We start from the raw sequence: 10,530 nt of genomic DNA, 5'->3' as shown, positions 1-10,530 counted from the left end.
GCAGCAAAAAAATTAAGAGCATCACTAACACTTAAACTGGTAACCTCAAAGCCAATTTGAGAGTCGAGAAAACGCGAATATAAAGGCCCAAAAGGGCCAGCGCCGATCAGTGCTTTTAAACTAACCCTCAAAACAGAATATTATGTTTTAAGGGTTGGTTTGAGGCACTGATCTGCGCACCGGCCTTCAAACCTTCAAAACAGGTAATCAACACACAATATCATGAAACATACAATATTTGCAAATGAATATTAGCAAAACACAATCATGAAACACACATATCATAAAACAAACTTGCAAAAGATTATAAATGATGAATGGTTCATAGTTTTACATCACATAATCAACATTTTGGAGGACGTTTTGAGGACGCGGTACGAAGATGATCTAAATTCTGCCAAATGGTGGAAGAAGAACGCGGCCAGGAACAAATCTTGTTCTTCATACTTGAATACACCTTGTTGTCACTCGTCGAGCTTGATACAAACGGGATGAGAGGAAACTTTAACTCGCAAAATGCATCAAATACTAATACTTGCTCTGTTCACTAATATGAAACATTTTAGCAAAGTGACTCGGCTTCTTTTTTTTTAATGGAGGAAAAATTATTTTAGCTTCTGCATTCAAGGGATGCACACGGTTTTTTATTAGATTGTGCACAACATCTTACAAGAGCAATACAAAAGATCAAACGCGAAGCCACCTCGCTACACCTACAGAGAATGAAGGGGGGTGATAAAACACCAACTCACATCATCCAAACAACCAAATGTCTTCCCAAGCCGCCCAATAGCAGGCGAGAAGCACATCCAGTCAAACAGATTCTCAGTGCACGCCAACACACACGCCATAGAAATCGCTACTGTCGTCTTCCTCGCACCCATCTTCAAGAGTATCACCGCATTGACCTTGCTAGACCTGTCGTCGATGTCACCATGACACCAGACAACTCCACCATCCTGCACGCGTCCAGCAGTCCGCGCCCGTCTTCGATACCCTGCAACTCCATGCAGCCGAGAATCATGAACGTCAACGTGGTAGATGAACACCACTCCACCAAGATCCGCCTCCATCCAGACGTTGCTCCAAAAATGATGCCCCAAGAGGTAGAACGATGCAGGAAGCGCCGTCAACATCAGATCCGGGAGACTCGGATCTAGGGTTTCCCCCGGAGCAGCACGAGTTAGTAGCCGCAGACTGCGACGACGATGCCTTCAAGAAGGAAGCGACACTTAACGCCGCCATCGCCCGCCAATCGTGGCACGGTTTTCACCGACAGTCGCTAGTCCCCAATAGTCGCCGCCATCATCCGCCAAGAGAGATGTCAAGGCGCGGTTTTCACCGGTGGCCCCTTCACCGCTAGCTCGTCGTCGACTGGATCTTCATCGTCGGAGTAGACGGATCTCGTGATCCGCCACCCCAGCAACCAACCGACCACCTTCAGCGAAGGAGGAGGCCGCCGCCACCATGCCCAGGACAGTCGCCCATGGCATCCTTGTGCCTTAGAACAAGCCCAGAAACCTGCACGAAGCCGGCATTGTTGTCTACACAGCAGGATGACCGCAGCCCTCCCGAGCCCGCAAGGGCCCAGATCAGACCTAAACCACCACCGCTGCTGCCCGCCAAACGATGGAGATCCTCGGGGGTATCTGGTGGCCGTCGCTCCATGGCACCGTCGTCAACCAGGACGATGCAGATCGCCGCCGCCGGTGCCGCGAACCGCGCCCCCACGCCTGTCGCGGTCGAGGGAAGTCCGCCGCCGCCACGCCTCCAGGACTTTGCCCGGCGGCGCCTCAGGCGGCGGTGGCAGGATGGAGGCGCCCAAGGGAGGGGGAGGAGGGGAGCCACTGCGGGGCTCCCGATGCGGCGCGGCGCCGCCCGACGCGGGTGCGGGAGGGTTAGGGTGCAGGCGTGACTCGGCTTGCTAGAAACGTCTTATGTTACGGAACATATGCGCTATTAGTTTGAAGCAATATGGTTGATTATTTGAACATCAAAGCTATGTGTTATGTTAACTAGCTGAATGCATATGCGTTGGTCAATTTCACAAGTATGTGTTGCAGAGCACCAACGACATTCAAATGCACCCCTCTTGCTAGTATTGTCTCGTCTTGCTCTATCCCCGCAAATATAATGTGTCTCCTCCTCTTACCTTTACAGCTTGTTTGTTTGAGGGGAGTTGCATTGAGGGAATGGGAGTTTGGAGAGCTGAGTCTATTAGTCCCTAATTTGTTTGGGGGTCTTGGGAATTTAGATGGGATTGGAAAGGGGAGTACCCTGTTAATTGGTGAGATTCCCACCGATCTCTTCCCTGGGGGTACCGTGTTAATTGGTGAGATTGAGGGAGAAAACGTTTCAATCCAAAAGTCCCAAAGAGCAATTCTCATCCCGTGACAAACGGAGGATTGGGACTAAACAGCCAAGTCCCACACCCAATCCCTCCACTAATTGCATCATCTAAACTCCCATTTCTCTTCCCACTAGTTGAATGCTCGTGCGTTGCTACGGCTTTTTTTAAAATCTATTAGCGAAGCGCCCCGCTCCATCAATAATGAAATTAACTAACTCCGTATTCACTCTAATCCAAAATGGAACTGGCCGATGCACATCGGTATTCTCTGAAACTTCGGAAAATCATGATATTAATTTAGAAAGCTCATGACCTTGGAGTTGCTATGGGATAACAGAAAGAAATACAGAAGTATTTGATTGTGATCACCTTCACTCCCCGTCCTTCAGCTAAGCCCCCACTGCATTTACCTCTGCTCCAGCATCCCAAGCCATGATCTTACCCGTCTCATATGCCCCTTACTGTGCTTTTCTCACCTTAATAGAAAATTAATTAATACATGTAACAATGAAAACATTATCTCTCTATATTCGCCATTGGTGGTGGGAAATATAACATTCTGACACTGGTTAGATTTGGTTTATCGCCATGATCCGCCTTAGCCTCCACAAGTTTGCACCAAATTTTGCTGGCACTCTTGTGTTTCTATAGGCCGCAAAGAAAACTATTAAGTCAAACAATCTCAAAATCTGAATAATGAAATGCGGCAAGATCATATCAAGTCAAGCTAATGAGCCTAAGAAAAAAAAAGTTGAAGCTGCCAATGAAAACTGTAAAAATAAAATAAAGATAACAATCATCATTGATCTTCATTAAAGAAACCACGATACATAGTTCTTGCAAATGAAAAGAAGAGAAAATAAGTCAAAACGGGAGTAGAGCCTAGGAAAGAAGAAAACATAGAAAATAAAATGCAGTTCATTCGTCGGGAAAGCTAATTAACAACTTTTTTTCTGAAACAAGCATTCATCCTCTTCAGTTAGTAATCGTTCTAGCAAGTGTCCATCCACCCCATCTCTAGTCTTTTTGGTTTTGCTCTTTCTGAATTGTAAGTTTATGTTAAAATATCAATTTACTGTGTTGGATTGACAAGACAGTAGCATTTGAATCCTTGTGAGTTCAGCTAAAATGTCCTCAAACATAACATGCATGCAAAACAACAAAAAAACAATGTATAAATAATGCGCATGTCTAGTACAAATGACACTTGCAATCTTGCTTAGTTGCAGGGCCCTTTTCATTCTCATTTGGAGCCTTTTTCACATGAAACTGAAACTATTTTCCATTGTGCATTCAACTGGGTCAAGAGATCGTCGTATGCACTCTACCATGATTTTAGACACAAGCTGGATGATATAACATTTGAGAATCACTTTACCGTTCAGACTTGTCATACCTCAAACTGTTAGATAGGCCGTAGGGGTTGACAATATACCTCAAAATACTAATTTGATGACGCATACATCATGCCCAAATCTCACCCAATCTGCTATTGTAAATTTTCTACAAAAAAAAGAGAGCAAAGTGGAGTGTCTCTCATCTGTGCGAACAGAATGAGTAGTGATCTATTCGGGTGAGATGAGAATTAGACCACCACTTATTACGTCTAAGTTGATTTCCTTGTCAATTAGACCACTCGAAGTGACCACCTCATTTTTTTTAGAAATAACAACCTTCATATCTAGTAGACCATGTCCACTTCACACTCACGATACTGCAACCAAAAAAAAACATATGTACAGTGGGTTACCCAACTTAATCCAACCATATAAGCCAGAAAGAAAAATCGTGCTAACTCCAGCTTGCAAACATGGACTGAAAGATTGAGATTTATGCACCTAGGTTATATTCCTGTTGTGAACTGCAACTATCATGATTTAGCTAGTCACATCATGTATGGTGACAAGTCTTTTGAGTTAGGCGATAAAGTTGAAACCATTTACTTTGGTGGTATTGCAAAGCTATGGAACCTCATGATGTCCATATAGAACACCTCACATGAAATCAAAACTATAGCGTGAGTTTAATCAGGGAGGGCGCTAATTGATCATTGATCTGATCGCGATCCTGCAAGAGGAGGAAAAGCAAAGAGTTAAAATCTTCCCTCTATTATGAAACCATATGACACAAGGAAAACACTATACTAAGATAACACGACTTTGAGTAAAGTTTCTAGACAGCATACCCAACTAAAACTTGCTGTCATCCTCTCACCCCCATTTGTAATGGCATCATACATAAGAAGTTCAGTTATCTAAGAGCTTTTTTATACAATATGTTCATGTATCCTTCTTGCATCTTGTAACAAGTCATCCTTACCAAGTTAGTCATGCTTATAGAGTGGCTAAAACTTACTAAGAAGAACTCGATTTGACTAAAAAAAACCAAAGTGAGTCTCAATTACAGGGAGAAAGATACCCCATTAATACACTGCATTCTTACTTTGTGGCTTGGGCACTATGTAAGTGGCAAGCATGATAGTTTGAGGTTTGGCCTGTTCGACATCCAGTATTGGTAATTAGTAGAAGATAAAGTTAGAGATCCCATTTTATAGACACACTACTTTCAGTTGGTCATTTTAACATGGGCTACAAAAGCTATACTTTAATTTAGCGAGGTGGTAATAATGGCCACGGTAAATCTTGAACCAAGGTATGTAGAACAACTTACGCTCAAGAGTTTTCACCATCGCATGCCCTTCACGTGCGATGATATTGTCGGACCGCTATGTAACATATCTCACAGAGCATATAAAATATAGCTGCAGAATATCTCAACAATAACAAGATCATACTTCCTTTAATTAAAATTTAATTTGATAAAAAACCCTATAATTAGCTTGCATGGGAAAAACACAATGGTGATCTCTTTTTGTTCAAATGTCTTACAGTCGCAGCAGCATGAAGGCATCGAACCTCGAATAGAAGCATTCTCCAGAAGTACTACAAGTATTACTCCGAGACTCGTCATAGATTATAGAAGTGTTTTGCAAAAAAATCTTATAATGAGCAGTGCTCTGTGTATATCCAAGACACAAAATGTAATCTGGAGCAAACAGAAGGCAAACTGTCGCAATGATCAAAACTTCTACATTCTTGTAGTGTATTTCTTTTCTCCTCTAATATAGTGGGCAGCCCTTACCCGCAAAAAAAATATAATGGGCAGCGCTAGTGCTCCTGCATGCATTTAATAAAAAACGTATGCTGATCTTTCGACTCTCAATTGTAACATGTAGAAATTTGTTGTATGAGTTGTTTCTATGCACACTGTTCCGTAGATAATTTCCATTGACTCGTACCTCTTGGAAAATGCATATGGTGCAAAGAAATCATGTGAAATTTCAGGTTAGACACGTTCTCGTAAACCTTAAGTTATACTATTCATGCCAAAGTAGTAATACACCCAACTAAACCCTCTAAACAGGCCATAAAACAACTGAAATTCCCCAGAAATAAACCTCGCCACAACATGCAAACCAACAGGAATCCCCTCACCTGTGAGGTGTGAGTACAATGAGAGCAGTTGGATCCACTGCGGCGGCATCTCCTTCCTCCTGCACTAAGTCTGAGGGGCCCTTTGGAGAACAATTGTATATACATGGTTAATCAACATATAAGTAAATCTTCAAATAGCATCACCTAGTTCTAACTCTTCCACAAGTGTTAAGATCCACATGTTAAGATAAATCATACGTTGAAGCAGCAAACTGCAGTATAGCACATCATGAATTATCAGCAAGTGCCTTAATCTCAAATGTGATATTTGTAAACATACATGAATATTTAGTAGACAAACTTTTACTGTAAACAGACATGAAGATTTCAGTAGCCAAATTTTTAATGTAAACAGATATGAAGATTTCAGTAGCCAAATTTTTACTGTAAACAGACATGAAGATTTCAATAGCCAAACTTTTACTGTAAACAAAGATCTCATTTATTTCAAGAATCTTGCAGGTACGTACCATGAAAAAAATTAATACCTTGAGTGGGTGCTCCCCTGATGCAAGGCACTTCAGTTCCTTCATGTTATGATTCTCCAAATTCACCATTAGAGATATTATTATTCAGCACCAATGATATTTCCACACGATGTATGCTGAACATTGATTTCAATATATATCAGAGGTGGCATTGATCTGACCCGTCAGGAATATAAGGCCACAAATGATAATTAACATAGGGGTGGAATCGAGCCGACCCGAGCCAAACTGTAAATCATACGTCGAAGCAGAAAACTGCAGTATAGCACATCATGAATTATCAGCAAGTACCCTAATCTCAAATGTTTTATTTGTAAACATACATGAAGATTTAGTGGACAAATTTTTACTGTAAACCGACATGAAGATTTCAGTACCAAATTTTTACTGTAAACAGACATGAAGATTTCAGTAGCCAAACTTTTACTGTAAACAAACATGAAGATGTTAGTTCAGTTATATATGAAATCGTACGTCGAAGCAGCAAACTGCAGTGTAGCACATCATGGATTATCAAACATAACATGGCTTTTGGATGATGATACATAATAAGTACCCAAGAAAGAAGTCATGTCGCCTTAACCAAATAAGCAAAAGGTTACCATCCACATGCCTGCAATTTAACATAGTATGTGGATTATGCAACTTCAGTTACAGCACTTTACACAAATAATTGTAATATAATCAAAAAATATACGAAAATGCATGAATGGATGGGCTCGGGATGATGCTGCACCTAACATCTGGAGTGATTTCTGAACCGACATATATTTGGTCACTTGTTTCGTTTCCTCTAAAAAAGTAGATGGACCAAATCGGTTGCTTTCAAATAAAAATATCTTATCTGACAAATACCTCTATGGCAATTTTGCATGGTCTATCACTTCACCTCTGCTAATCTGTTCAGCGAGTCTGCACTAAGATTAATTGAATTACTTAATGCAGATATTGTACGTTACGTACAGAATAAGAACTGATACTTTCATACATTCATTTGAGGTTCACATCAGGTTAGAAATCTTTTAAAAGGCTCATTCCTTTGCATATGGTGTAGGATCAAGTTCATTCAGTAGTTAATGCTCTGAGTCAGCTCCTGATCTCTCCCCCATCAATTGACTTATTCTAACATAAAAGCAGCCACAGAACATGTATGAATACAAATCGAATATTTCAAGAGAGATTGTTGTGCAGCAGCATGATTGGTTACCTAAATTGTGGAAGAGTTATAAGACACAAATACCCTGACATGATTACCTAAATACTAAATGAATGGCTCTGATATACATAATAGAGGTATTGTTGGAGATATGCCCAAGAGGCAATAATAAAAGGGATTTCTATTTTCGTGCCCTCAGGTCCTTAGTTGTACTCAGTTTTCCCCAGCTCCTTAGTTTTTCCTCAGTTTTACCCAAACGTTTGTCTGAAACCCGCAGAAGCAGCTCAGACGGCAGGATTCCCGTTTAGTTGACCGCTCTGTCACATGTGGGGCCGCGTCGTGTGGGCCCGCGTCGCGTGGGGCTGGTAGAAAGGGACCGCGTGGGACAGGACGAGAAGCGTTTGGTTGCACGTGAGCAGGAGCTGGGTTCTGTCTCTCTCGGCCCAAAATTGGCATTATTAAGTGCACCTTTTTCCCCTCTTTCTCTCTCGTCCTTTTCACCAAATTAGTATAAAATCTAGAGAAGCTTGCATTTCTGACTTTCTTCAATTATTTGTGCCTTTTGGCCCTCGTTGTTTGCCCAATATGGCAGCAAATCTAGTACTCACTCCGGTCCATATGTATGTAGTTAAATCTAGAAGCAAATCTCCGGGATAATGTACGATAAATTCACAGATCATAGTAAATCAAGAAAACTAAGTACGGCCAACAAAATATAGTAGACTAGGGATAGATAATCCCTAGATAATATGGATAGATAATAGGCTGCATACACAGCAGCCAACATAGTAATGTAGTTCTTCACAGCAACATCATACTAACATAACAACAAGGGATCCCTAGCTAACAACAAAGGGATCCCAACAACAAACTAGGAGGCAGCAGCGAAGACACGTCCGAGGACTCCGCCTACCCCATCCGGCTCGCCTCCACTTGTTGCTCTTGCTCCCCTTGGGAGCCTTGGGCTTGAGCGGAGGCATGCGGCCGGCGGAGATCTCCACCCGCTGCAAGCTGCGGAGGTGCATGTCGAGCGCCCGGTGCTTGGCGCGGAAGGAGTGGACGTTCACCGTCGTGTCGACGTTGGGGAAGGTGTTGCTGATGTTCTCAGCATGCGTGACGAGGCAGTTGAAGTCCGTGGCGCCGAGTCTCCTGGTGCAGAAGGGGCACATGTACACCTCCTTGGCGAAGTAGGAGATGTAATGGCCGACCTGCGAGCCTCCGCAAGACTTGGCGAGTCTTGACGTCCTCCTCCTCTTCGTCGCCGCCGACGTCGCTGCCGTACATCCGATCCATATCAAACAGAAACTAGTGAATGAGTTGCAACGATGACTAACGTACATGATAACAAAGTTAAGAAAAACGAGTCAGCCTCGGTTAGAGTGGACATGATTATATATCTACGGGGAAGGAGTTAGCGAACTAAAGCTCATGCACAACAGATTTGTACACAAGCAATGGTTCGCCGAACCCTCCCCGTAAAAATTTGTGCCCAACCATTCATCATAGGCAAAGAAACGTATTCTAGATCTGAACTAGATCCGAACTTGAACACATTCGAGATTATTTGCAAAATTAAACGGTTGATATCTTTTGATTAGTGCATAAAATAACCGATTGAGATCCCATGATTACTTGCATTAATTAACCGATTGAGATCCAATATTACTTGCATAAATTAACCGAACAACCGAACCCCAAATCTTAAACGAAATCAAGAAGTGATCAAAACAAAATGGAATAAAATCGGCGCAAATATTAGCCCAATACTCATCCATCTACAGATCCATCTACACCAGCAAAAATAGGGTTCAAAAAGGAATGGGGAACAAAAAAGGAAGCAAACCGTAGTTACCTCGTTCCATGGGTCCTCCAGGGAGGTGTCGTAGGGGTTCGGGGGCGGGACGTACGGCACGGGGTCGTAGGGCTCCCATCCCGCCGGGATCTGACTGCCACCGGCGGCAGCAGCCTCCGATGCACCGGCGACGGCGGCGGCGGCGGCGGCGTCCGTAGAGGGGACGGCGCCGAAGATGGAGGCGTCGCGCTTCGAGCCAACCTCGACGATGGGATTGGCATTCTCCTTGTCCATCTCTCCAGCGGAGGAAGAGGAAGAGGGAGAGGGAGAGGGTTTTTTGCTTTGGAGAAGATGATGGGACGTGAGAGAGTTGGCGATGCGTGAGCGAGTGAGAGTGACGGAGAGAGTGCGAGGAGGCGTCTATAAAGGCGAGGGGTGGTTAATGCGACCCGCGTCCTACGCGTGCACGTGTGCACGTCCGCACGTCTTGGACTTCCGCAACGCGACACGCGTCCACGATTGCACGTCTCGACTTCTCCACCGCGACCCGCGTCTACGCGTCAACAATTGCACGTGTCCTCGAGTCTAACCCCGGAAATTTAGATATACTCGGGTATACCCTCGAGTCTTATACTAGCATTTTTTGTGTGCTCAATTTTCCCCTCGAGTGCTAATACTGGCTAGTGGAATATACTCAGTTTTACCCTCAAGTGGCTGGTCAACAGAGAGTCAACAAATGGGATTAACTAGTTAAATGAGTCATTTAATGTTCAAAAAAATCCGAAAAAGAGTGGCACTTACTCATGGAGTCTTTACCACAAATTGCCACTTCTCAAATCATAGATAAATCATAGATAAATCAAGTTTTACCACAAATTGCCACTTCTCAAATCACCTAGTAGCTATGAAGGTGCATGGTTTTCCACAATAAGCCCTTCCCAAAACAGACTTCCCCCAAATCATACTTTGTCTAAATGAGGCCACAATTCTCACACCGATGTATATTGGTATTGCAAATAGTTTGAGGTAGGCCAAGATGGGTTTCATTGTACAAAACACGCATTTTCCATTTTTTAAATCTCATATTTGAATCCCTTAGTCTATTTACTACTCGAGTGCCCTTGGTTTCTTGATAGTACTCGGCTTTGCCCTCTCTCTTCACAAATTCTCGCAGACGTGCATCATCGCCCTGATTGGTCTAGCCCATGTCACGCGGATCGTGCCCGCCGACCGTTGATCGTATGATATAG

This window comes from Lolium rigidum, chromosome 3, assembly GCF_022539505.1.
Source record: "Lolium rigidum isolate FL_2022 chromosome 3, APGP_CSIRO_Lrig_0.1, whole genome shotgun sequence".
Lineage (NCBI taxonomy): Eukaryota > Viridiplantae > Streptophyta > Magnoliopsida > Poales > Poaceae > Lolium > Lolium rigidum.
The sequence above is the reverse complement of the archived record's forward strand: the minus strand, read 5'-3'. Positions refer to the sequence as shown.